We start from the raw sequence: 27,671 nt of genomic DNA, 5'->3' as shown, positions 1-27,671 counted from the left end.
TGATTTTTATTCTTCTTGGAATGTTTGGTAAAATTCATCAGGAAAAGCTTCTGGTCCTGTGTTTTTCCTTGTTGGGAGGTTTGGTTTTTTTTTTCTTCTTTTTTTTTCTTATGAACTTTTTTTTTTATTGTGAAATATAACATATGTACAAAAAAGCAATAAATTTCCAAGTACATTTTAACAAGTAGTTATAGAACAGATTTTAAAATTTGGTATGGGTTACAGTTCCACAGTTTTTCCTTTTTTTTTCTAGCTGCCCCAAGACACTGGAGATCAACAGAAATATCAATATAATGGTTCAGCCTCATACTCATTTGTTAAATCCTGTCTTCTCTGTTATACCCCTCCTGGTCTTTAACATATATATATGTATATATGTTTTATATATATATAAAAGCAATAAATTTAAAAGTACATCACAATAATTACTTGTAGAACAGATTTCAGAGTTTGGTATGAATTATGATTCCACAATTTTAACTTTTTATTTCTAGCCGCTCTAAGGTACTGGAAGCCAAAAGAAACATCAATATAATATAAGTCAGCACTCATGCTCATTTGTTAGGTACTGGAAGGTACTGGAAGCCAAAAAAAAAAATCAATATAATATAATTCAGCACTCACACTCATTTGTTAAACCCGACTTTCTCTGTATAACTCCACCATCACCTTTGATCTTTCTTCCACTCTTTAGTGCTATTTGGCTATGCCCATTCTACCTTTTTCATGTTGAAAGAGGTTGTCAATAATATGGGATGGAGTATGGAATTATTGAAGTTCTGGAAGGGCTGGCCCCTCTGCATTTCAGAACTTATCTTGTCCCGGAACTCATCAGGAGGTTGTAGGTTTGGAGAGTTACCCTAGTACATGGAACCTATGTAGAATCTTATATAATGCCCTGGATGTTCTTTAGGATTGGCAAGAATGGTTTTTGCTGGGGTTTGGCAAGTTAGGATAAGTAGCAATGTCTAACTGAAGTATGTGTAAGAATGACCTTGAATGTAGCCTCTCTACTCTATTTGAACTGTCTCGGCCAAGATACCTTATTTGTGATACTTCATCCCCCCTTTTGTTTAGGATGGCATTGTTGATCCCATGGTGCCAGGGCCAGGCTTATCCCTGGGGGTCATCTCCCATGCTGTTTGGGAGACTTTCATCCCTGGATGTCAACTTAGGGTTGACTACAATGGTTTCACTTGCAGAGTTGGGCTTAGAGAAAAAGGCCACATCTGAGCAACAATAGGGGTCCTCCATAAATAACTCTTAGGCATACTTATAAGCAGTCTAAGCTTCTCTGCTACATACATAAGCTTCACAAGAGCAAGCCTCAAGATCAAGACTTGGCCTATTGATATGGGTGCCCTTGATGTTTGGCACAGTATCCAGGGTTTCCATGGTGATAAAGTTTAATAGTTCCATAATTTTTCTCCCATCTGTTGGGAGGCTTTTTTTATTACTGATTCAATCTCTTGTTTTTGGCCTGTTGAACATCTTCTGTTCTTGAGTCAGTATAGGTAGTTTGTGTGTTTCTAGGAATGTGTTCATTTCATCTAGGTTTATCTAGCTGGTCAGTGTACAGTTGCTCATAGTATCCTCTTAAATTCCTTTTTCTCTCTATGGGGTCGGTAATAATGTTCTTCCTTTCATTACTGACTTTTAGTTATTTGCATCATTTCTCTTTTTTTCTTTGTCAGTGTAGCTAAATATTTGCTGATTTCTTTCATCTTTTTAAAGAACCAACTTTTGGTCTAATTTATTCTTTCTATTGTTTTTCTATTCTCTATTTCATTTATCTCTGCTCTAATCTTTGTTATTTCCTTCCTTCTTCTCAATTTTGGCTTAATTTGCTCTGCTTTTTCTAGTTTTTTCCAATTGTGAGGATAGGTCTCTGATTTGAGATGTTTCTTCTTTTTCAATGTAGGCATTTACAGCTATGAATTTTCCTCTCAGCAGTGCCTTTAAGGAATCTCATAAGTTCTGATATGTTGTATTTATGTTTCCATTTGCCTCAAGATATTTCCTAAGTTCTCTTGTGATTTCTTCTATGACGTATAGGTTGTTTAAGAGTGTGTTGGTTAATATTTTTAAATTTTCCAATTCTCCCTTTGTTATTGATTTCTAGCTTCATTCCACTTTGATTGAAGTTCTATTGTATGATTTCAATATTAGTAAATTTATTGAGACTTGCTTTGTGGCTTAGTGTACGGTCTGTCCTAGAGAATGACCCATGTGTACTAGATTAGAATATCTATTCTGCTGCGGTTGCATAGAGCGTTCTATATATGTCCATTAGGTGTAGTTGGTGTCAAATGTCATTCAGGTCCTCTCAGTCCTTATCGGTCCTCTGCCCACATTGTCTGTCCACTCTCGAAAGTGGTATATCGAAGTTGTCTGCTATTATTTTAGAGCTGTCTACTTCTACCTTCAAATCTTCCAATATATATATATATATTTCATATATTTTGAAGCTTTGCTGTTAGGTGCTTGTGCTGGTTTGGAAGGAGGTATGTCCCCTAGAAAAGATGACGCCATTTTCACCATGTGCCCGATGAGAGAGGAACCCTGACTGTGTTCACCATGTGCCCTTCCAGATGAGAGAGAAACCTTGAACTTCATCAGCCTTCTTGAACCAAGTTTTTTTTTCGCCGGATGCCTTACATTGGACATTCCTATAGACTTGTTTTAATTGGGGCATTTTCTTGGCCTTAGAACTGTAAACTAGCAACTTATTAAATTCCCCTTTTTAGAAGCCATTCTGTTTCTGGTATATTGCATTCCGGCAGCTAGCAAACTAGAACAGTGCTTATATATTTACAATTGCTATGTCTTCTTGTTGAATTGATTCCCTTCTCAGTATATAATTTTCTTCTTTGTCCTTATAAGAGTTCTTGACTCTTATAAGTCTGCTTTATCTGATATTTGTACAGTTACCTCAGCTCTATTTGGGGTATTATTTGCATGGAATATTTTTTCCATCCTTTCACTTTCAACCTATATCTTTGAATTCAAGAAGAGTATTTTATAAACAGTATATAATTGAATCATGTTGTTTTTTTTTTTATCCATTCTGCCAACCACTGCCTTTTGACTGCAAAGTTGAATTTATTTACATTTAAAATTACTACTGATAATTCAGGACGTTCTTCTGCCATTTTACTATTTGATCTTTGTGAGTCACACCTCAATTCTTCTCTTAATATCTACTTTCATTTTCATTTGAATTTTTGTAGCCTACAACTTTGAGTCCTTTCTCATTTCTTTCTTACACATTTTTCAGATACTTTCTTTGTGACTACCGTGGCTTAGTCACACTACCAGGGCTTAAATTTAATATCCTAAAATTATAACAATAACATTTTATTTGGTTTAAGCTTAAGTTCACCAACATACATAAACTCTGTTCCTATGCCCCACCTCATTCTCCCACCTTTTAATTGTACTCACCACAAATTATGCCTATATGCTTTATATACACCGTATGTCCAAAACCACAGATTTGCAATTATTTTATGCATTTTCATTTTTGAACTTATAAAAAGTTAAAAAGTAGAGTTACATACCAAAAAATGTTATACGGTAGTACTGGCATTTATAATTACCTTTACCAGAGATGTATTTCTCTATGCTACTTCAATCCACTGTCTATTATCTTTTCCTTTCAGTCTGAAGAACTTCCTTTAGCACTGCCTATAGGGCAAGTCTCTCAGTGATGAACTCCTTCAGTTTTTATTTTTTTCTGGAAATGTCTTAATCTTTCCCTCCTTTTTAAAATACTGTCTCCTTATGATGTCTTTACATTTAAAGTCTATTTAAATAAATAAATAAAATAAAATACTGTCTCACTGGACATAAAATTCTTAGCTGGCAAGTTGGGTTTTGCTGCATTTTAAATATTTCATCCCATTGCCTGCTTGCCTCCAGGGTTTCTGATGAGAAATTGGCACTCAACTTATTGGGACACACATGTCCATTGCACATTGTTTTTCTCTTGCAGTTTTTGGGATTCTCTTCTTGTCCTTGGCATTCAGAAGTTTGACTACTAGAGTCTGAACATGGTTCTCTTTGCAATTATCCTGTGGCTTTGTTGGGATTCTTACATGTGTATATTCATGTCTTACATTAAATTTGGCAATTTTTGTTATCAATTCTTTGAACATTATTTCCTTTCCATTTTTCTCTCTTTTTTTCCCTCCTTCTGTGACTCCCACAATGTATACACTGGTATGCTTGATGGTGTCCCACAGGTTTTTTAGGCTTTGTTCACTTTTTCTTACTATTTTTACATTTTCTCTTCAGCCTGAATCATTTTAAGTTGTCTCGTGTTTGAGTTCACTGATTCTACTGTCATCTCTAATCTGCTGTCGAAACCCCATAAGAGATATTTTATCTCAGTTACCATGTTCTTCAACTCCAGTATTTCTGTTTAATCCCTCTTAAATTTTTATCTCCTTATTGAGATTCTCATATTGTTCAGTCATCATCTTCCCAATATCCTTTAATTCTCACTCTATGTTTTTGTTTATCTCTTTGAACACACTGAAGATCATTTTTTAAAGTCTTTGTCTGGTATGCCCAAAGTTTGGTTTCTCAGTTGGTGGTTCCTGAATTTTTATCTTGCTCCTCATATGAGCATTCATTTCCTGTGTCTTTGTCTTATAAGTTTTTGTTGCACACTGTACATTTTGATATTTCAATATGTTAACTCTAGGATTTAGTACTTCAGCTGTCTGTTCCTTAAGTTTGTGTCTAGCTAGTGATATGACAGAGATTTCCTAGAATGCAAGCAGGTAATCACAATAAGCAAACCAATGCAAAGAGCACCTTGCACAGTGTTTCTGTTTCCTGGTTTCTGAAACAAATACCATGCATGGCTTGGCTTAGCAACAGAACTTTATTGTCTCAAAGTTTTGAGGCTAGGGGAAATCCACAATCGAGCATTTGGCAAGGTGATGCTTTCTGCTCAAAGATTGGCATTTTAGGGCTGGCTTCTGTCAATCCTTGGTCCTTGGCTTTCTGTCAAATGGCAATATGCATGGCAATGTCTTCTCCTCTGTCCTCCTGTTCTGTTGACATCTGGTGTCTTGCCCTTCCTCTGGCTTTGTTTTCTATATCCAACATCCTTTGTTCATAAGGACCTCAGCCTTAGCTGAATAAGACCCATGCTCATTCAGTTTGGGTAACCTTAACTAATACCCTCTTCAAAGGTCCTATTCACAAATGGGTTCACGTCCACAGGACCAGGGGTTGGGTTGTGGGAGACACGATTCAATCCCCAAACGCAGTCTGTAAATTGGCCCTGTGCTAGCTGGTTCTGTCCTTCAGTGTTCAGCCCTCCTATCAAGATTAGCCTGAGATGAGAGTGAAGTGCGGTGTCTTCTCTGTCTTTTCTGAGCCTGTTTCTTCTTTAAGTTTGCGTTCACTTGAGGCCTTAGCAATTCCCTCATTTACAGACATCCAAAGGCCCACTCTACTGCCTAGGCAATAGATTCCTACATTCCTCCAGGGTGCTCTATAGTATTACTTAAAGCTGATAATCCTTTGTCCCAGGTCCACTTTGATGTAACTATTTCTTTCTTCCTCTCTTTTCCTTCCTTCCTTTCTTTTTTTTTTTTTAACTTTTTTTATTGGATAGTATAACATATATACAAAGCAAAGAAATAAAAAAAGCAATAGTTTTCAAAGCACTCTTCAACAAGTGGTTACAGGACAAATCCCAGAGTTTGTCATGGGCTACCATATGATCCTCACATATTTTCCTTCTAGCCGATCCAGAATATAGGAGGCTAGAGGGCTTAAATACTTTTTTATCATCACAATCAAAATTTTTTTCCTTCTTTTTCTGTGAACAATAACATATACACAAAAAAGCTATCAATTTCAAAGTACAGCACAACAATTAGTTGTAAAACATATTTCAGACTTTGACATGGGTTACAATTTCACAAATTTTAGGTTTTTACTTCTAGTTGCTCTAAAATACTGGAGGCTAAAAGAGATATCAATTTAATGATTCAGCATTCATATTCATTTGTTAAGTCCTCTGTTCTATATATAATTCCACCATCACCTTTGATCTTTCTGTACCTCTCTTTGGGGTTGTTTGGGCTATGGCCATTCTAAATTTTTGATATTGGAAGGGTCTGTCACTAATTTGGGGTAGGGAGATGGAACTATCTGATGTTCTGGAGAGGCTGGGCTAGGTGTCAGGAGTTATCTGGACCAGGGACCCATCTGGAGTTGTAAGTTTTTGGAAAGGTGCTCTAGTGCCTGGAATCCTTGTGGAATCATATTCTGCCCTAGGTATTCTTTAGGATTGGCTGGAATGGTCATGTTTGGGGGTTAGCAGGTTATGATAGGTAGCAAGGTGTACCTGAAACTTGCATAAGAGAAACTTCCAGAGTAGCCTCTCAAATCTATTTGAACTCTGTCTTCCATGGATACTTTATTAATTACACTTCTATTCCCCTTTTGTTTAGGATGTAATTGTTGATCCCACTGTACCAGTTCTGGATTCATCCCTGGGAGTCCTCTCCCACGATGCCAGGGAGACTTTCATCCCTAGGAGTCATGGCCCACATAGGGGGGAGGGCAATGATTTCACTTGCAGACTTGGACTTAGAGAGACTGAGAACACAGCTGAGCCACGGAGGTCCTCCAGAAGTAACTCTTAGGCATGCCTATAGATAGGCTAAGCTTCTCCACTACCTAGTTAAGCTTCCAAGAGTAAGCCTCATAATTGAGGGCATGACCTACTGATTTGGGTGTCCCTAAAGTTTGACACAGTATCAGGGGACTCCTTGATGGTAAGGTTTAATAGTTCCATAATCTTTCTCCCCTCCCTCAGGAGACTTTGCCAACATTTTTTGATTATCTGCTTAATATACTCTAGGATGTTTCCAGGCATTATAATAATCTATATAGGATTAAAGGACCTCTTTCTTATTCTGTGCTTCCTGTGCTTCAGTTGTTCAAATGAGCTATACAGATAGGTTGAATTAGATCATGCACTACAGAAAATTCCAGTTTCAGACCAAATAAACCTTTCTTCCAATGGTCTCAAAGAGTATGTGTGGTTCTAAAATATAGACACTGTCTTCCTTAACCCTATGTTCTGAATTATTTTAACCCCGATCTGTTCAGCTTTGTTCTTATCTCTAAATGGCAGGTTCTATATGTATGTAAAACAGCCTCTCGAAATCTAGATATAATAATCATCATTCTGGACATAATGCATCTGCTCTAAAAGCTCACAATCTAGGCCTCTGTTTTCTTATAAGCATTTTCTAAAGGTGACCATACCATTGTTGTTCTTTTGTTTCTGGCTTATTTCATCTCACCAAATGTCCCACAAGTTCATTCACATCATTGCATGTCTCACGACATTGTTCTTTTTTTGTAGCAGCACAACATTCACTCATAAGTATACACCATCATTCACCATTCTACTTCTCTGTCAGTGTATCCTTCAGCCACCTGCACTCATCGGGCATCATGTAGAGGGCCCAAAGTCCACAGTCCATCAACACTCTCAATTTTAGATAGTTTCATTGTTCCCAAGAGACAGAAAACCAATAAACACACCCTCACCAAATAGGAAATTTAAACCTCCTCTTAACTCTTTTCCCTCCGTCGTTATTTATCTCTGCTGTTGCTGTGATAGTGCTAATGGTTTCCTTTTGAATATAGCTCATAGTATGCAGCAGTTTTACCCCTGTACCCTGGACTTAAACACTGTTTATACAAGAATCATATCTTTGAAGTAATTCTTACAAGAACTAATTCATATTTCTAGTGTGAGTCAGTGGGACATATAGGTCTATACAACCACTTTCAATCTTCCTCATCTTCAACATGGTAATATTACTTCTAGATACACTAGAGAATCATCTTCGCTCCTATCTATTCCCCTACATTGGAGTTCAACCTCATTAGCTAAGGGTTCACACATCTCTAGCTTTTATGTATCTCTAAGTCCTCTATCTTTTGTACTATAAACCTCTGATTATACCTTTTTGCATAAAAATGGAATTGTATCTATCTTTTTTGTCTGGCTATTTTCACTCAGCATTATGTCCTTAAGGCTCATCCATCTTGTCATGTGCTTCAGAACGTTGTTTTGTCTTCCTACTGCATAATATTCTATCGTATATTATGCACTCATCTGTTGATGGGCATTTTGGTTTGTTCCCATCTTTTGGCGATTGTGAATAATGCTGTTATGAACATTAGTGTGCAAATGTCTTGTCTTGGCTTTCAGCTTTTCTGGGTATATACCAAATAGTGCTATTACTGGGTCATAGGGCTACTCAATATCTAGTTTCCTAAGGAATCACCAAGCAGTCTTCCATAGTGGCTGCACCATTATACATTCCCACCAGCAGTGAATAAGTGTACCAGTTTCTCCACATCCTCTCCAATTTTTATAGTTTCTGTTTGTTTAATAACAGCCATTCTTATAGGTGTGAGGTGGTATCCCGCTGTACTCTTGATCTGCATTTCCCTTATAGCAGTGAAAATGAGCATCTCTTCATGTGCTTTTGAGCCATCTGTATTTGCTCTTGAGAAAAATACCTTCATATATTTAGCCCATTTTATAATTGGATTGTTTGTTCTTTTGTTGTTGAGTAGTATGATTTCTTTGTATATACAGGAAATCAAGCGTTTGTCCAATATGTGATTTCCAAATATTTTCTCCCATTGATTTGGTTGCCTCTTCACCTTTTTGACAAAGTCTTTTGAGGTGCAAAAGCATTAGATTTTGAGGAGTTCCCATTTATCTATTTTTTCTTTTGTTGCTTGTGCTTTGGGTGAAAAATTTAGGAAGCTACCTCCTATTACTAGGTATTGAAGATGTTTCCTTACATTTTCTTCTAGAAACTTTATGGTGTTAGTTCTTATATTTAGGTGTTTGATCCACTTTGAGTTAATTTTTGTGTAAGGTGTAAGATAGGGGTCCTCTTTCACTCTCTTGACTATTGATACCCAGTTCTTCCATGCCCAATTATTGAAAAGACCATTTTGTCCCAGTTCAGAGGATTTGGGGGGCCTTGTCAAAACTCCGTTGGTCATTGATCTGGTGGTCTATTTCTGCACTCTTAATTTGATTCCATTCTTTGGAACTTCTGTCTTTGTACCATGCTGTTTTGACCACTGTGGCTCTATAGTAGGTTTTAAAGTTAGGGAGTGTTTTTTGTCTCACTTCTCCCACTTTTTTAGGATGCTTTTAGCTATTCAGGGTCTGTTTCCCTTCCAGATGAATTTGGTAGTTAGCTTTTCCAAATCTTCAAAGTAGGTTGTTGGAATTTTGATTGGTACTGTGTTGAATCTTTAGATCAACTTGGGGAGAATTGACATCTTAACTATATTTCACCTTCCTATCCATGAGCAGGGAATGTCTTTCCACCAATTTAGATCTCCTTTGATTTCCTTTAGCAATGTGATATAGTTTTTTTGTGTACAAATCCTTTACGTCCCTAGTTAAGTTCATTCCTAATTACTCAATTCTTTTAGTTGCTATTTTGAATGGATTTTTTCCCTTAACTTACTCCTCAACTAGGTCATTGCATGTGTATAGAAATGTCACTGATTTTTGCACATTAATTTTATATCCCACCATCTTGCTGAATTTGTTTATTAGCTCAAGTAACTTCTCTATAGATTTCTCAAGATCTTCCTAGTATTATATCATGTGCAAATAATGGGAGTTTTACTTATCCCTTTCCAATTTGGATGTCTTTTATTTCTTTGTCCTGCCTGATTGCTCTATCTAGAACTTCTAGCACAATGTTGAATAATAGTGGTGACAGTGGGCATCCTTGTCTTGTACTGATTTTAGGGAGAAGGCTTTCAGTCTCTCTCCATTGAGTATGTTACTGGCGATTGGTTTTTCATATATTCCCTTTATCATATTGAGGTAGTTACCTTTGATTCCTGTCTTTTGGAGTGTTTTTTATCAGAAAAGGATGCTCAATTTTGTTGGATGCTTTTTCTGCATCAATCAAGATGATCATGTGATTTTTCCCTTTTGGTTTGTTAATGTGTTGTATTGTATTAGTTGATTTTCTTGTGTTGAACAATCCTTGCATTTCTGGTATAAACCCCATTTGGTCATGGTGTTTAATTCTTTTAATGTGTTGTTGGATTCAATTTGCTAATATTTTATTGGCAATTTTTGCAGTTATGTTCATTAGGGAGATTGACCTGTACTTTTCCTTTCTTACAATGTCTTTGTCTAGTTTTGGTATTAAAATTATATTAGCTTCTTAAAATGAGTTAGGTAGAGTTCCTTTTTCCTCAATTTCTTGGAAAAGTTTGAGCACAATTGGTGTTAGTTCTTTCTGGAATGTTTGATAAAATTCCTCTGTGAAGGCATCTGGTTCTGGGCTTTTCATTGTAGGAAGATTTTTGATGATTGATTGAATTTCTTTACTAGCGATTGGTTGGTTGAGATCTTCTATTTCTTCCTGAGTCAGTGTAGTTTGTTTGTGTGTCTCCAGGAATTTGTCCATTTCAGCTAGGTTGTCTACTTTGTTGACATATAGTCGTTCATATTATCCTTTTATGATTTCTTTTATTTCTTCAGGGTCTGTGACAACACACCCCTTCTCATTTCTGATTTTGTTTATTTGCATCTGTTCTCTTTTTTCTTTGTCAGTCTTGCTAGTGACCCATCAATTTTATTGATTTTTCCCAAAGAACCCACTTTTTGTTTTATTGATTCTTTCTATTGCTCTTTTGTTCTCCTATTCATTTATCTCTGCTTTAATCTTAGTTATTTCTCTTCTCCTATTTGCTTTGGGTTTAATTTGCTGTTCTTTCTCAAGTTCCTCCAGGTTTGCTGTTAAGTCCTTGATTTTGGCTCTTTCTTGTTTTTTAATATAGGCATTTAAGGCAATAAATGTCCCTCTCAGCACAGCCTTTGCTGCATCCCGTAAGCTCTGATAAGTAGTATTCTCATTCTCGTTCATTTCCAGATGGCTACTGATTTCCCTAGCAATTTCTTCTTTGGCCCACTGGTTGTTTAAACGTGTATTATTTATCTCCATATATTTGTGAAAGTTCTCATTCTTTGGTGGTTATTGATATCCAGCTTCATCCCATTGTGATCAGAGCAAGTGCTTTGAATAATTTCAATATTTTTAAATTTATAAAGACCTGTTTTGTGCCCCAGCATATGATCTATCCTGGAGAATGTTCCATGAACACTAGAGATGTGCTTTGGGGTGCAATGATCTATGTATGTCTGTTAGGTCTAATTCATCTATCAAGTTATTTAACTTCTTTATTTCCTTGTGCTCTTCTGTCTGGTTGTTTTATCTATAGAGGAGAGTCAAGTCTCTCACTATTATTGTTGAAACATCCATTGCTCCCTTCAGTTTTGCCAATGTCTGTCTCATGCACTTTGGAGCTCCTTGATTGGGAGCATAAACATTTATGATTGTTATATCTTCTTGGTGAATTGACCCTTTAATTAGTATATAGTGTCCTTCTTTGTCTTTTATGATGTCTCTACATTAAAAGTCTATTTTGTCTGATATTAGTATAGCTACTCCTGCTTTCTTTTGGTTACAATTTGTGTGGAAAATCTTTTTCCATCCTTTCACTTTCAACCTATTTATATCCCTGTGTCTAAGATGAGTCTTCTGTAAGCAGCATATAGTTGGATTATGTCTCTTAATTCATTCTGCCAATCTATATCTTGTAATTGGTAAGTTTAGTCCATTAACATTCAAAGCTATTACTGAAAAGGCATTTATTGAATCCACCATCTTATCTTTTTTATTTTATTTGTCAGATCTACATGTTCTTTTCCCTCCTTCTCTTTGTATTCTTTCAAAAACCCTTAGTGTAAGGGTTTTTTCAATTCTATGCCCTCCTCCATATCTCCCCCTCCTATCTTTTTTTTTTCCAGCCGGCAGAACTCCTTTTAGTATTTCTTATAGGGCCTGTCTCTTGTTGACAAATTCTTTCAGGACTTCGTTATTTGTGAAAACTTTAATCTCTCCCTCAGTTCTGAAGGACGATTTGGCTGGGTACAGAATTCTTGGCTGGAAGTCTTTCTCTTTCAAGATCTTGGATATATCATACCACTGCCTTCTCACCTCCAGGGTGCAAGTTGAGTAGCCTGAACTCAGTCTTATTTGGCTCTCCATGTACGTACTAGATTGTTTTTCTTTTGCTGCTTTCAGGATTTTCTGCTTCTCTTCAACATTTGGCAGACTGATTTGTATGTGTCTTGGGGAAGGCCTATTCGGATTTATTTTTGTTTGCAGTTCATTGGGCTTCTTTGACTTGTATATTTATGTCATTTATGAGGGTTGGGAAGTTTTCCCCCATTATATTCTCAGCTATTCTTCCTAGCCCTTTACTCCTCTCTTCTCCTTCTGGGACACCAATGATTATCCCGTATTTGTGCACTGTATTTTGCCTGTCATTTCCCGAGTTCCCATTCAATTTTTCCATCTTTTTTGCCATTTGCTGTTTTGAGTCTTTGAAGTCACTTATCCTGTCCTCTATATCGCTTATTTTTAGTTCTGTCTTTTCAAATGTGGTGTTGTGTGCCTTTAGTATCTTTTTTATTTGGTCAACAGACTCTTTAATCTCTGTGATTTCTGCTATTTTTTAATTTATTCTTTCAAATTCCTCTTTGTGCTCTTCTACTGTCTTCTTGATCTATGTCACTTGCTGTCCCATTTATTTTATTAAGTAGAGTTGTATGAACATCTTTGATTAGTTGTTCCAGTGTTTGTGTCTCCTCAGACATTTTAATTTGGTCATTAGGCAGGGCTGTAGCTGTCTGCATTGTGATATGTTTAGTGATCTTATGGCTTCATCACATATAAACATCTTGACTGATTCATTTTAGGAGTTGATTTCTTTCAGTAGTCTAAGACCTTGTGATTGCAGGATGGTTGCACAGCAGGGAGCAGGGCATGGGGTGGAGCACTCAGTGTGGTGATTTGTTTCAGGGCAGGTGTAGGTGCAGGTTGAGGATGTTATGCTTGTGAACGCAGGCGCCCAGCGACCAGGGAGGATGTAGCTGTGTGGGTGCACCAGTGGCGGGGGGGAGGGGCGTAATCCTGGTGTGCTCTGGTCTAAGGAATGGGGCCCTTTGTTCACATGTAGTGGCAGCAGGTCAGCGTTACACCTTCCTGGATTGGGGGCAGATGTGACCTGGCTGTGCAGGTCGGCACTTTCTCAGTGCTGGGAAGTGAGGCTGAGGGCTATGCGAATATGCAGTTCTAGGACTGCTGTAAATTATGGTTCCCAGAGCTGAATGACATGGCTGGGGACCTGTGTGCATGCGTAGGCCTGGGAGTGCCATAAAGGGATGTGCTGAGCTCAGGGAGGGTGGGATGAGGCTGTGGGATACTATGGGCGGGGGCAGGGGTTGCCTAGGTATGGAGGTCGGTGCCCATAAACTTTCTGTGCTGGTAGCAGCCTGCATGGAGTAGGGAGGAGGAGGTAGTGCTCGGGGGGGTGCAGGAGAGGTGGGTTGGGCTGCTCTTGGGGTGGGGGTGTGGGGCAGGTATGTGCACTGGGGGTAGGTGGGGTGGGGTGCCTAGAGTGTGGGGAATGGGAATGGGTGACGGGGTTCAAGTGCGTGGGGTGTGGGGTGAGACACTGGTCAGGGGACTGCGCTGGTGAGGGTAGCACGCCCAAGGAATGCGGCTTGTCTTACTTCCTAGCCTTGTGCTCCATGGCTCCACATCTCTGCTCCAGGCTCCAGCTTTCTACCTCTCATCCTCTCGGCCTCTGCAACCAGGGCTGCAGCATGTGTGCAGAAGGCTCTCCCAGGTCAGCTAAACTCATGAATTGCTGCCTCAGTCGCCCTCCTGTCCCTTCTCTAACTTTTCCATGGAGCAGGTCTTATCTCAAGCTACTCTAATTGGCCATCTTCCCGGAAGTCTCCTCTTTCTTTCTCTTTAAAAATTTTTTTTTAATTGTAAGCTATAACATATATACCAAGCAAAGCAGAAAAAGAAAAAAGAACTAATTTCAAAGCACACTTTAGCAAGTAGTTACAGAACAGATCCCAGAGTTTGTCATGGGCTACCATTTCATCACCTCGGATTTTTTCTTCTCACCAACCCAAAACACTGGAGGGTAGAGGAATATTAATATGGTGATTCCGCAGCCATACTCATTTGTTAAGTCCTATTTTCTCTGTTATGCCTCCTCCCTCTCTTTCAACCCTTCTCCCAACATATAGGGAATCTTTGGGCAATGCCTGTTTTGACTTTTTCATGTTGAGAAAGTTGTCTACACTAAAAGATAGGAGGGTAAAATTAATTGGTAACGCTGGAAAGGCTGGTCACACTACGTTTCAGGGCACACCTGACCTAGGAAACCTCCGGGAATTATATGTTCCAGGAAGTCAAACCTAGGACATGAAACCTTTACAGAGTCCAGAGCTTTAGGTGTTCTTAAGAGTCAACAGGAGTGATGTAGATTGGGGTTTAGCAAACCATGGCAATTAGCAGTATCTAACTGAAGTTTGCATAAGAGGAGCCTCCAGAATAGCCCCTTGACTCCATTTGAACTTTCTCAGACAGATACCTTACTTATTACACTTCTTCTCCCCCTTTTGTTCAGGATGGCATGTTGATCCCATGGTGCCAGGGTCAGGATCATCCCTGGGAATCATCTCCCATGCTGCTAGGGAAACTTTCACTACTGGATGTCATGTCCCACACAATGGGAAGGAAAATGATTTCACTTCCAGAGCTGGGCTTAGAGAGGCCACATCAGAGCAACAGAAGAGATCCTCCAGAAGTAACTCTTAGGCACACCTATTGGTAGGCTAAGTTTCTCCACTCCCTACATAAGCTTCACAAGAGCAGGCCTCAAGATAAGGGCTTAGCTTATCGATTTGGGTGTCCCTAATATCTGACACTGTATCAGGGGTTTTCCTGGTGGTAAAGTTTAATAGTTCCACATCTTTTCTCCCATCCATTAAGGGACTTTGCCAATACTTCGTGATTATCTGCTTAACGTACTCTTGGATGTATCCAGGCATTACATTAAGCTATACGGGATTAAAGGTCCTCATTCTTATTCTGGCTCCCTGTGTCACTTTGATATAACTGTTTCTTATACTGTTTTTGCTGTCCACAAGTTGTTTCTGCTTCCAGGCTAAGTTCTGGGAGAGCAAGCCAGAGACGAATGTTCTGGTTAAGTCTTTCAAGCTGCCACCAATAGACTGGCACCAACATGTGTACACCCCAGTGTGACATATGTGACTCTGCTCCCTCCAGCTCAGAGCCAAGGACCGCAGTGGGAGTACAGGCTTGCTCCACCCTGTGCTGGAGAGGGTGTGGGAGAGGGGCCAGCAGAGGCACCACTAGCTGCTCCTACTGTTGTTGTTGTTTTAATTTGCATTTTCTTGATTTGACCCTCATCCTGTTACTGCAACCATTTAAACCAGTGACTATAACCCTTTAACTGTATTCCAGAATTTTGAGGAAGATGGCTCTGCCAGGTTTTGCTAGTTGTTCAAAGATTCAGTGGGACAGTGGGACCCTGGGACATCTTATGTCACCGCCATGGTCTGAAAATCATTTCTTTTACATTCGTTTCTTATTTCTGTATCAATTCAGCTGATTCGTCCCACCTACGTGCTTCAGGACTACTTTACAGTCTCACATTTTCTAATTCTAGCATTTCTCCTCCTCAATCTGTTCTCTACATTGCAGTTAGTACAATTAACTCAATATTTAATAGGTGCTTAGTGCCTACTGTGTGCCAGGTACTATTATAAACTAAAGGTTTATCACAATGAACAAAACAGTAAAAACTGGCCTATGTTTAATCTAGGAAATTTTCTTAGAAAGTAATTCTGGACATGTCCATCTTCAATTTCTATCTTTTTCAATGACCTCTAATTTCCTCTCACTTTATATCTAAATTTATCTCTTGTCTAAAATAAACTCTAAGAAATAATAACTCACAAGTGGGTTGTGATCTAAAGCAGTCCATCTCGAATAATCCATTGGGTGAGCATTCTACCACTGAACCACCCATGCATCTCCTAAAAAATATTTTAATTGCGAAATATAACATATATACAAAAAGCAATAATTTTCAAAGTACATTTTAACAACTATTTATAGAATAAATTTCAAAGTATTGTATGGGTTACAGTTCCCCAATTTCAGGTATTTCCTTCTAGCTGGTCTAAAACACTGGAGATTAAAAAGAAGTCTCAGTATAATGATTCATTAGTCATACTCATGTGTTAAATCCCATCTTCTCTGTTGCAACTCCTCCTTCTCCTTTGATCCTTCTCCCAATCTGTAGGGATATTTGGGCAATGACTGCTATAACTTCATGTTGAAAAGGGGTGTTGACATTACAGGTTGGGGATGGGACAGGTTGCTGTTCTTGGGAGAGACTGGCACCTCTGGGTTTCAGGACTTATCTGGCCTAGGAACCATCTGAAGGTTTTAGTTTTCTGAAAAGTAAACATAGTGCATGCAACTTTTGTAGGCTCTTAGATAGAGACCTGGGTTTTCTTTAGGGTTTGCAGGAATACTGTTGGCTGAGGCTTAGCATACCATGGCTTTAACAATGATGTAATTTTATATGTTATTTTGAACAGGATTAGAATACAGCTTATGTCACATGTGACTCAGTGCAAATTCCACAACACCCAAACTAGTTCATACCCCTGTTCAAGCGCATGAGTCCCTGATGGTATGTTTGCATGTCACAGCATTCTCAATTTGCTCTAAACGTTCTAAGTACTAACTCTCAGTTTCTGTACTCCTCAATTTCAGCACCATCCACAGACCACATTTTGAGTAGCATTAATCTAACGTCCCTTTGTAAGATGGTTTTGAGGAATTTGGAACAGATTTTCTTCTAAAAACCTAATTACATGCTGATTGCATTTTTTTGCTAGCCCACAGGAGCCTACATTGGCCATACTAATTTATGTTTTTCCTATAACTTCTCTTGATGGCTACTTCCTTAACCAAACCCCATCTCATAGAAATGAAGGATAAAATTATGTCAAAGCCGTTCAAGTCTTCATCACATTCTTGCTTCTATTTCCAGAGATATGGCCAGTTTAGTCACCTCAATTTTGCCAGCCCTGAATAGATTAAGCTATTTAGCATAAACCATAATTTTAATTCAACCTCAGGCTTGTGAGCTGGACAGGACTAGGAAAAAGAAGGAGCCATTTGTCTCTGATTCACTGGCTCAACTCTGAGGCTAGCTTAAGCTGAAGCTCTTCCAGCCCCCAATAAGTATGTTTGCAGCCTTATATTATAGCTCTTCCAGGATTTCTTTTCAATTTTTATCCTCCTTATCCTTTCCTCGGTTTGACACTATTTACTTTTCCATGTCTCTTAAGGAACTCTCTTTATCTGTGGCTTTCATGGCTCCCCATCGGATTTGCTCCTACTTCTTTGTCTCCTGCAATTCAGTCTTTGTTGCCTCATTCTTCTCTCTCTCCTTCTTTCCCAAGGGTCTCATCCCAGACTTTCTCTCATTCTCTCTCATGATCTCCAGAAACTTTCATCCTCTCCTATGGTTACAGTTTTCACCTAGATATCTAGATATACTCATGACCTAAAGTCTTTTCTGAGTATGAGATACATAGCTCCAACTGATTTCTCAGCATCTTCATTTAAATGTCTCACAAGCATCTCAAACTCAACATTATTTTTCAAAAACTTCTTCTCTTTGCATTCCACATCAGGACATTATCATCTGCTTAAACATGTGTGATAAACACTTGGAACCATCCTGTTTTTTGTGTGTGTGGTAACATATATATAACATGAAATTTGCCATTTTCGCAATTTTTTGTGTACACTTCAATAGTATTAATTACATTCACTGTGCTGTGCTGCCATCATCACCTTTCATTAAAAAGACTTTTTCATGACTCCAAACAGAAACTCTATACCTACTAAGCAAAAATTCCCCATTCCTTCCTCCCCCGAGCCCCTGGCGTGAAATCATTCTTCAGTTCTCCTTTTCCCTCATTCCTCATCTTCAACAGAGCCACGGGTCAACTTCCCACCAGCACCGTGTTTCTTCAGCACTCTCTTTCTCTCCACTTCCACGGCTGTGGCTCAGGCCCTCCTCACTTCTCATCAGGACTGTTCTCAGATCAGTAATGTCTCACTGGACTCAGAGCTACCCATCTCACACTTCTCTCGAGCAGCCTCTACTTGATTGCTGCCTGGCATTTTCTCACGGATGGACAAATCCATCCATACCATAGTCTTGAATACTTGCAATGTTTCTCTCTCCAGTTCTTGGTGATACAATCAAAATGCCTTTTTTAAATATAGACTAAGCAAATTCAGGGCTGGCAGAAAGAAGGTTGGAAGTTCTCAGGGCTGGCAGAGAGAGAAATAAGGTGTTAGTGCTTAATGGGGTCAGAGTTTCTATTTTGGATGATGAAAAATACTAGTAATGGATGGCAAAGATAGTACAAAATTGTAAGTATAATTAATGCCACTGAATTGCACGTATAAATGGCAAATTTCCCATCATATCTGCATTACCAGAATAAGCAGGTCCTGACTAAGTCCTGTAGCCTTTTCTTTCATGGCCATTACAACAGCAACAGTAAATCCCCATATCCATCCTCTCAATAGCCTCAGACATTTCCCAAACATGACATCATTTCCTGGGCTTCTGTACCTATGTGCCTTCTGTTCGTGCCGCCAGGCCAGGCTCCTCACCCCCACCTGACGAGTACTGTTCATCTAAGGCTTGACGTATGTGCTTCATCCACCAGGCAACTCCTCCAAATACAGGTTGCTGCTTCTCTCATTGCATTTCTATAGCACTTTGCAAGGACTTCTACTGGCAGTGCAGTCAAGGGTTCTAGGGGTACAAAGATGACCCTGCCATCAAGAGCTTGCTTTCAGTTAGCAGAAAAGGACATGAGTATAAATGCTATTATAACATGGATTTATTTAAAAGTCAACATTACAGAGCACCACGGGTGCCATGGGAGAAATATGGACAAGAGACAGTAGGCAATAAAGAAAGGAGAGAGAAAGCAATTCTACCTGTGGAAATGGAGGTCAGAGGAGAGAAAACCAAGGATGTGGTATGAAGGAGATGACTTTCCTGGAAGATGATGAGGGGTGTTCCAGGCAGAAGCCAGCATGAGCAAAGTCCTGGCAGAATAAAACAGCGCACCACATTGGGGAAAGCGATTGGTCCGCGATCGCTACATCTTGGTCAACAGTTTAGGCCCAGTTAGAGGAGAAGTTGGAAAACCAGGAGGAGGCTGAAGGTTATAGGCCATGAGGAGCCTCTTACAGGGGGTAGATAACCTCTAATTTGTGGTTCAAAGTCATTCTAAAGACACTGTACAGAGTGCAATAAAATGCCTTTTTCCTTTTTGGTCTACAGATCTACTTTCCCTATTAGACTGTGAACTTTTTGATACCAAGCATTAAGTCTTTTTCACTTTTGGCTTCCTGGTGCAAAACACACTCATTCTCTAGGAAATCCACCAGGAAATAGGAGAGTTAGTAGTGTCGTTGTCGGAGTGTGGGTCTGAGACATCAAAATGTCATTGCTGTTTCCTCATCTGCAACATAACCGCTTATCCAACATCAATTTTCATGGCCCTTTTGAGCTAATATTCTGAAATCATATAAAGGAGGTTCCTTCTCTGGTTCTCAGTCAGTGTTTGGTTATGCAAACACCAAATCTGTCTCCAGTCACAGAGGTGAGTGTCAGGATCTTATCGCACCATGAAGCACAGTGTGACCCACAGGTTATATAAACCGTTCTCTTGATAGTGGGCAACTATTCTGATTAAATTATTCACATGATTAAAGGAATGGGTTCTTCCTGCTGAGGGGTAAATTATGGCCTCCTTACATTGTTCCTTTTTAAAGGAAAATAAACAGAACTCAGATTATTATTACTATAACCTTTTAAGTAATAAAGCAAATATATTTTGAAAACATTCGACACCTGGGAAAAGCCCAATAGTTTTATTTACCTTAAATTAACTGGTTCTCTATTAGCTCAGAAAAATACACACAGCTCTATAAGGCCCTCCATGGCCCTTTAATAAATTTATGCATTTGTATTTGACTTTGTAGAATATGCTCTGACATCTCTGCTTAATTTTGGTGTAGTACCTGCATGATTAATCGAATTTAAAATTCAGGATTTCCAGCAATAGAGCTAATTTCTATTTTGGTGAATTTCTATTCACCAAAAATAAAAAGGTTTCTCTTGGCCTCCATACTATTTGCTCTTTATCTTGATGATACTATATAGGCCTTCAAGTGGCTTTTGTAAAACATAGGATTTTTTTGCTGATAATATGATTTTACTATCTTTTACCCCGAGGTTCTCCTTAATTAAATAACAAAGTTCCTGAATGCAGTTCTCCACTATGACTTTACATCACTGATATTTGAATGTAATTCCTTAAATTTAATCTATTAGAGATTTTATGTTTAATTTTTTAATTGAGTGAATTCTTTGTCTTCTATGAAATCATATCCAGTGTCTAGTAGTCAGTGTTCAGAAATGTAAATGATCTAATTTCTTAATGTAAAGTCTGTATGTATTCATAAAACAAAAGAAAATCCTCACGCTGACCAATCTTCTCATAATAAATTTATGTCCCTGATTTTCTTTTTACTGTAAAAATAGCTGAAAAATTTTTACTGGGGCATGATTTTCTGTGCAGTGGCTTTTCAACCAATCACAGTAATTTAGAAATGCTTTAACTGAATTGAGTCTCCTTGACAACAACAGGCTCTTAGAAAAAGAAACAATGCCTGCTTATCAGCTTGGTGGACGGAAAGAAAAGGAAAGTGGGGACATCGCTTGTCCATTATTCCCTCACCGGCACTCAGGCTTTGCGGTAAAAGCTGTGATGCCAGTTCTGGGCTTCGACTTAGCTGCGCTCGGACTGACTATTTTCAGTTACTTGGCTTGTTGTGGAGAGGAAGGGTGGGTCTCAGAACCTTATTCAAACAACCAAGCTGTGGGCTGTAGGAGCTCTGTCTCCGGAGAGTGCTCCTTCCTCCATCGCGAGTCCTCCCACACAAGAGAGAAAAGGAGGAGGAGTGCTCCTAACCGGTCCATTCCCCTCCTCCGCCACCACTAAGCCGGGACCTGTCTATTAGCAGGAAAGGTTCATCTCATCAGCCCACTTACCCTTAAACTCACTCAGATCATCTCATTTTCATTTGCTCAGCTGCATATAAAATATATTTGGGGGCATAAGATTAACAATGCCTTGGAATTAAAAAGTCTCCTGGCTAGTTTCTGTGACACAATAGAACGTTCTAAAATTCACAGCAAATGTGAAACCAAAATACACTGTCTAAAACTTAAAAGGAAGGAGTATAATTTTAGCTTTTCTTTTATCTCATGCTGAAAATTGCAACAGTATTCCCTAGGAAAATTCCCAATATATAGGTTGAGATTTGTTGTTCCTTTTCTTGTCTCTAAAATGAGATGATAACTAATTTCTAAAAATCCCATGCAAGAAATAACAATATATAGGAGAAATAGTGTCATCCTCACACTAGATCTAGCAGAAGTTGGAGGAAACAGCATGATCTAATTACTAAAATATCAAAGTATCACAAATTAATAAATACTAAGTCTTGAATGTCTCCCCATCCACTTCCTTTCTCCTTGCTTTTCCCTAAGTGAAAAGGCTAGACATATCAAACCTGGGAGAAATGGAAATGTACTGAATAAAAGAAAAATAGCAGATAAGAAAAATAAAGATTCCTTGTGTTATGTAAGAAGACTTTAATGCATAGAAAACATTTTATGATTTTATTTAATATTAATTTCATTGGCATGTAATTTGTCTTCGTGTACTGGCAACTATACTAGTGCTGGAACTCAAAATATGTTTATTCAAAAATGTTACACTGTTAGAGAAATGGGAGAGAAAGAGGAGAATGAACCATTATAAACGAGGTCCTGAAATGCTAACCCAACTTATGTAACTCAGAATGATTATCCACCATCTGTCCTCAAAAAAAGTAGCTTTATTTCACTTACTTTGGTTCTTAAAATGTTACTATCCGAACCACTGCCTCTTGTGAAAAGAGAACAGGAAAAGATTAATTATTTTAAAAACTAAGCTTGGCAGTTTTAGAAATAAGTGTAACAAATTTCAGGGGGTTGAAGATAACCACCCAATAGATGAGTGCTAAACATTGAAACATCTACGTGTTGTTTTAATAAACCATTGCCTCGGAGAATGTGTACCAAGACGGCGTAGTTTGTATAGCTAATGCGGCTTAGTGGACAAGTGAGGTCCCTCAGCAGATTGCCTTGCTGTGAATCCTGACCCCATCCCTCCTTAGCTGGGAGATACAGGAAAGTTATTTACTCTTTTTTTTTTTTTTGCTTCAATTTCCTTATCTTCAAAATGCAAACAATAATGATATGTACCTCATAGAGCTTTGTGAGGGTTGAATGAATTAATACATATAAAATGATCAGAAAAGTGCCTGGCACAGAGTTAGCTCTTAATAAATGTTAATATTAAATTGCACTGATTGATTCTGCTTAAAATTCTTGGGAGCATAAACAGCCTGAATGTTTAATGGAGTGTGAGACTGACACTGAAATAATACAAACCACACATGCAGAAACTTTTTAAGGTGGTTCCTAAAATCTTCTCTGTCATGGAACTTTCATTGTTTACAGTGAAGCAGAGATTGAAATCTTTTTTCAGCTAGAACCTATATCTATAATCTTAGAGCCAAAAGTAATATGGTCTGAGAGTGAGTTTTCCTTCTTGAGCTGCCTCTTGTTCATTCTCCTCTTTCTCTCCCATTTCTCTAACAGTGTAACATTTTTGAACAAACATACTTTGAGTTCCAGCACTAGTATAGGCACTTGGCTAGAGGCTATCAAAAAGTCTAACAATAACAACATTGCTAAGACAGTGTATTATAGAAATCTTACCATCAGGTACAGCACTGTTTGTAGGGCAAAAACTTTCCACAATGGCAAATAATTATTTCGAGTATTCATTTCCACTCTACTAAATAAGTCAAAGGGCTGGATTGTTGATTGCACCAGCTCTGTTTCTTCCATTTCTTTCCAGTAAATAAGAGTAATAACCTTTTTTTTCCTTTTCAGAAAGAACTGTAGCCAAAGAACAGAAAGGAAAACAAAGTAGAAAATTCTAGACGTATCACATGGTCCAGTTGGCAAAGTCCAAGTTTTGTGACCCATTGCAGCTAATTTATTTCTCTCTTCCCCAGAGCTTACCCACAGTTTCCATCCTCAACCCAAAGGCCTGTTGCTAACATTTCCAGAAGATGCCCTGAATCCCTCCATCTCTCTCCACCCTCACTGCTGCCCTAATGTAAGCCACCTTCGTCTGTCACCCAGCTGCTTCTTGATGGGTCTCCCTACCCCCCTCTAAATTCATTTTCCACTCAGCAGTCACAATCATCTTTTTTGAGCCTACAGTAGATCATGTGACGGTCTCTTAAAATCCTCCCGTAGCTTCTTTTTTTTCTTTTATTGTCATTGAAAAGTTTTATTTACTACTTTCACTCGGTTCAATATACATCATCACATATTGAATTTATTTGCATAAATATTTGTAACTACTTGCAACAGTATGCTTTTAAAAAATATTTTTATTAAGAAATACCCACACACAAACAGTCCAGCCATACTATGCAATCCGTGGCTCACAGTATCATCACACAGTTGTATCTTCATGACCATGATCGTCTTTAGGAGAGCAATACTCTTGCCGGCGAGGGTGGTAGTGATCTCACAGGCCTACCTGAGCTGGGGTGAAATGGAGGGCACCCCTTAACTTGGGAGGTTCCCTGCCAGGCCCCCCTTAGGAGCTATGTGGTTAACAAGTGTTGTGTCTTAAAGACTTACGGGTGAAATAATCTCTGGAAGCCTCCCCCCCCCCCCACCCCCACACTGTCATAACCCCTTACAGAAAAAATTTCTTATAAGAAAACATACAGCAGTTAATTCACTTCTGAAATAGAAATAAACAATACCAAGCTGAGAAGGAAAAATAAGCACAAATTCCAGGTACAAAACTAAGTAGAATACTGGTCAGGCCCTGCTGTTTCCATCCTGACCACGCTGCCAGGCAGACACAGCCGGCCCGAACCCTGTGATCCGTTACTCTTTCCAGAAGAGAAGGGAGAACTCAGAAAATTGCCCGTTCTCTGCTTTATTCCCAGCACCTGCCAATGTGCCTGGCATGTAAAGGACACCCAGTAAATACTGATTGAATGAATGAACAGGCTGCTGCCCATATAGCCAGTGTCCAGTGAGAATTGAATGGACTGAGCCTCCTAAGCCTTTCTGTATGTGTTAATCTTCCGTTTCCCTCCCTGCCTCTCACCACTTGTGGCTGACCACCCTAGCTGGCCCTTCTGTCCTGGGAGGAGCACAGCTGTGTCTGGCATCCCAGCAACGAGGTATAGAGAAGTCTGACTTCCTTACCTGGTTCCTGCACTTCCCTTCCCCCAAGCCAAGGCTTATTTCCAGGGCCTTTTGTATTGCCTGGGGGCTTCATGATTAACTCTTGGTCTAAGGTTGACAATCCCTGCTTCCCAAGTCTTTGCACTGCATCCTGGTTCACTTCCCTGAAAGCTGCTGCCAGAATATGTTTTCCACTGTTATGGGAAACATACCTCGACTCTTTTTGTCTCAAGGCATTTTATTCCCATCTCTTGTGCAGAAATCCACATTAATATAATTTTGCCATAGGTTTGCTCAAAGCTACAAGGACTTGAATTTACTTGGTTCCTTCCTTTCTTAAGTTTTCAACGAGCCAATCTTTTCTTTCTGAAGTAAATTGAAGTTACCCCCTTTAGGTGAACCCTTCCTTTCCTCATTTGATTTTTATGGGCTACTTCTAATAGTGTATTAAATTCTGTCTCCCGTATTTTCAGTCGGTCTTTGTAGTCTCTTTCTTTCCTACGCCATCCTTTCTGTTTGCATTTCCACCGTAACAATTCAGGCTCTAGTTAGCTCTAGCCTCGGCTCCAGCAGCGCCTCCTATATTAGCTTCTCCCCTGTCGCACCAGTTCACACTGGCCCTGGCTCTTAGCATATCGAGGCCCTTGGGCAGATGGCTGCCACCCTAATTACCAGATTCCTCATTTGTAATCTAGGCATATATTATATGTATTGTAGGTTTGTTATGAACGTAATATAGGTTCAAATATCCTAGGTTTCTCCAAGCTAGAAATCCAAGTTCGGTAATGCTAATTTTAAATCTTATTAGTTCTCATCCTCCCCCCAAATATTTCTGGGAAATAAAAAAAAAATGAATGAATTAACCAGCATTAATTGAAAACCTACTCGTGCTGGGGACATCAAGCAATAAACAAGAGACCTGGTCATTGCTTTCATGGAGTGTACATGCTAGGGTAGGGAAAGAGATGATTAACAAAGAAGAAAAAATTAGAGTTGGTGAAATGGTAATGGTGATGGTGCTGGGACAGAAAGGTGTGGGGGGCGGGGCAGCTGCTCGGCTTTGTACAAGGTGTTCGGGAAAGGTCGCGTTGAGGGGGCGGTGTGTGTGCGAAGACGCGGGGTGAGGCGTCCGTGAGCAGGCCCTACCCGTGCCCTGGAACCTCTCACAGCACCACTTACTGTCACAGTCAGCCCAACCCGGCACCGGGATGCACCCTCTGACGACACACCTGTCAGCCAGCCGTGCACAGCCGGCACATCCGCGCAGAGCCCTGCCCTGCTACCTTAGTCTATGATGTTTTTGAAAAACAGGAAATCAGAGAGTCCATTTTTTCCGCACTGATGCCCCAGGTAATGCGTTACTGAATTAACAAATCAGCTGCTATTACCTTGCTGCCAGTTGGACCAAAACTTTTCTTGCCACAGCAGCTGGCCCCATGGCACTCGTGTGGTGGGAAACTGAGGGTTGTGACCACTCCTGGGATGCTGTGAGGACCCCCTTTCAAAGTGCGAGAGGAAAGCTTGCTTCCACGATGCCACACTCAATTACCCACTGGGTGATTGGCCCTGGAGCATTACAGAGTTCCATAAAATGCCTCTTTCTATTATGCAGGGAACCCTCTTGGTTTCTTCTTGAGAAGACACATGCAGGGAAGCTGGGTGCGGCCTAACTCCATGGCTGCTGATTAGCCGTGGCCACCCAGCCTCACCGTGACAGGCTCCCTCTTGGGGCCTCGCTATCCCTCCTAACAACCTGCTTTCACTGGGACTCCCCCAGACATATGTGAGCATAACTAAAACCTCACTGAAACAAGGGCCGAGTTTCCCCTAGCTAACCTCTCAGACCCTCCATAAATCAATGGATGCCAATCATTGCTTGAGGGAAACAAATATTGCCTTACTTTGCATCACACACAGGTCTGTCTTATATTTGCCCAGCCAGGACTTTGTGTTACACAAGGAATGGAAACAGTCTTCATAAAGTACCTAATATAATCCTGCTATTTAAAAAAAGTTGTAACTATCATAAACATTTAGGTAGTGGAATTATGGGGCATTGTCAATTTACTGTTTTTAAGTTTTTCAAAGTGCTTTATGAAATTATCTATTACTTATAGAATTAGAAGTAAATTCTTTAAAAAAACAAACACCTAATTTTTCACATCTAGCTGTTTTCTTCCTTTCTTTTTCATCTAAACATCTCAGAAAAGTAGTCTTACCCTCACTATTTCCACTTCCTCAACTTGTTTCTGCCCCAACCACTCCTCTAAGATTGCCCTCACTGAAGCCCCAATTACTTCTTAATATCCCACAGGACATTAAATCCCCACAGGAGTACGTTTGTGGCCTGGGAAGGAAGGGCAACCTCTGGTAAATGATAACCTGGAGCAGAGTGGATTTGGGTGGAAGGGAGGGGACAAGGAAGCAAGAGATGAGGCCATTTCATCCAAGTGGTAATAGCATGATGCAGAACCAAAGGTAAATCCAAGCACTCACCTTGTCCAAGAGTCAAGTGGTCCAGTTAGAGGCTAAGTCACCTGAGCAGAAGAGAGAGTCCAGAAACAAGCCATCTCCAAGCAGGTAATGAGCTGACATATCAAGAAAGTCCCAGAAGGAAAAGTACAAGATGGCAGGCCAAGAGGTATTCAAACAAAACTCAGCAAGTCACCAGCTGCTTTTGGCTGTGTCTTCTTGGAAATGCCTGATGAAAGGGCCCAACAACCATCTCATTGCAGAGATGAGAGATGGGCTCCCAGGAGCTCCTATACTGGATATGTCAACACAGTGCCTGCCACACCCAACTTCCTCTTAGAGATGAAACTGCCCCACCCACAGCCCCCTGCTCTGAGAAACAGAGTTAGGTTGTTCTTTACCCAGGGATGCCTCCTGATTGGACCAGGGATGAGCCCCTGGCATTAGGGCTGCCTCTCCACAAACTAGGGTTTGAATGGAAAAGATGAGTCTGGTCAATCAGGTACTCTCCTGCTGGGATTTGGATTGGGAAGTATGGAGAAAATGAGACAGCTAGCTAGAAACTGAAGCTGAAAGGATGCTAAGCAGTGGAGTAAGGGCCACGGTGAGTTATAGCAAACCAAAGCTATGAGGAAGTAGATAAGTATGATAAGAGAGCAGAATTTATGAATAAGCAGCAATTCGGAGGTAGAGAAAGGAGAGTTGGTTATTTTGAGTAGGACAAAAGGAAGCAAACCTGCAGAGAGTAGCTGGGA

At 39.6% G+C, this 27,671-nt stretch overlaps 1 long non-coding RNA gene across 1 annotated transcript in view; it reads right to left on the bottom strand.

The window, feature by feature from the left end:
• The window catches only part of LOC143649774 (uncharacterized), a 42,645-nt gene extending 15,416 nt beyond the window's left edge, over positions 1 to 27,229 (bottom strand). The window contains exon 1 of the long non-coding RNA XR_013159170.1: positions 26,941 to 27,229. This is a non-coding gene — a long non-coding RNA (uncharacterized LOC143649774). The remainder of the gene's footprint in view (positions 1 to 26,940) is intronic.
• Positions 27,230 to 27,671: the final 442 nt, after the last annotated feature.

Source organism: Tamandua tetradactyla, chromosome 11 (assembly GCF_023851605.1).
Source record: "Tamandua tetradactyla isolate mTamTet1 chromosome 11, mTamTet1.pri, whole genome shotgun sequence".
Taxonomy (NCBI): Eukaryota; Metazoa; Chordata; class Mammalia; order Pilosa; family Myrmecophagidae; genus Tamandua; species Tamandua tetradactyla.
The sequence above is the reverse complement of the archived record's forward strand: the minus strand, read 5'-3'. Positions and strand labels throughout refer to the sequence as shown.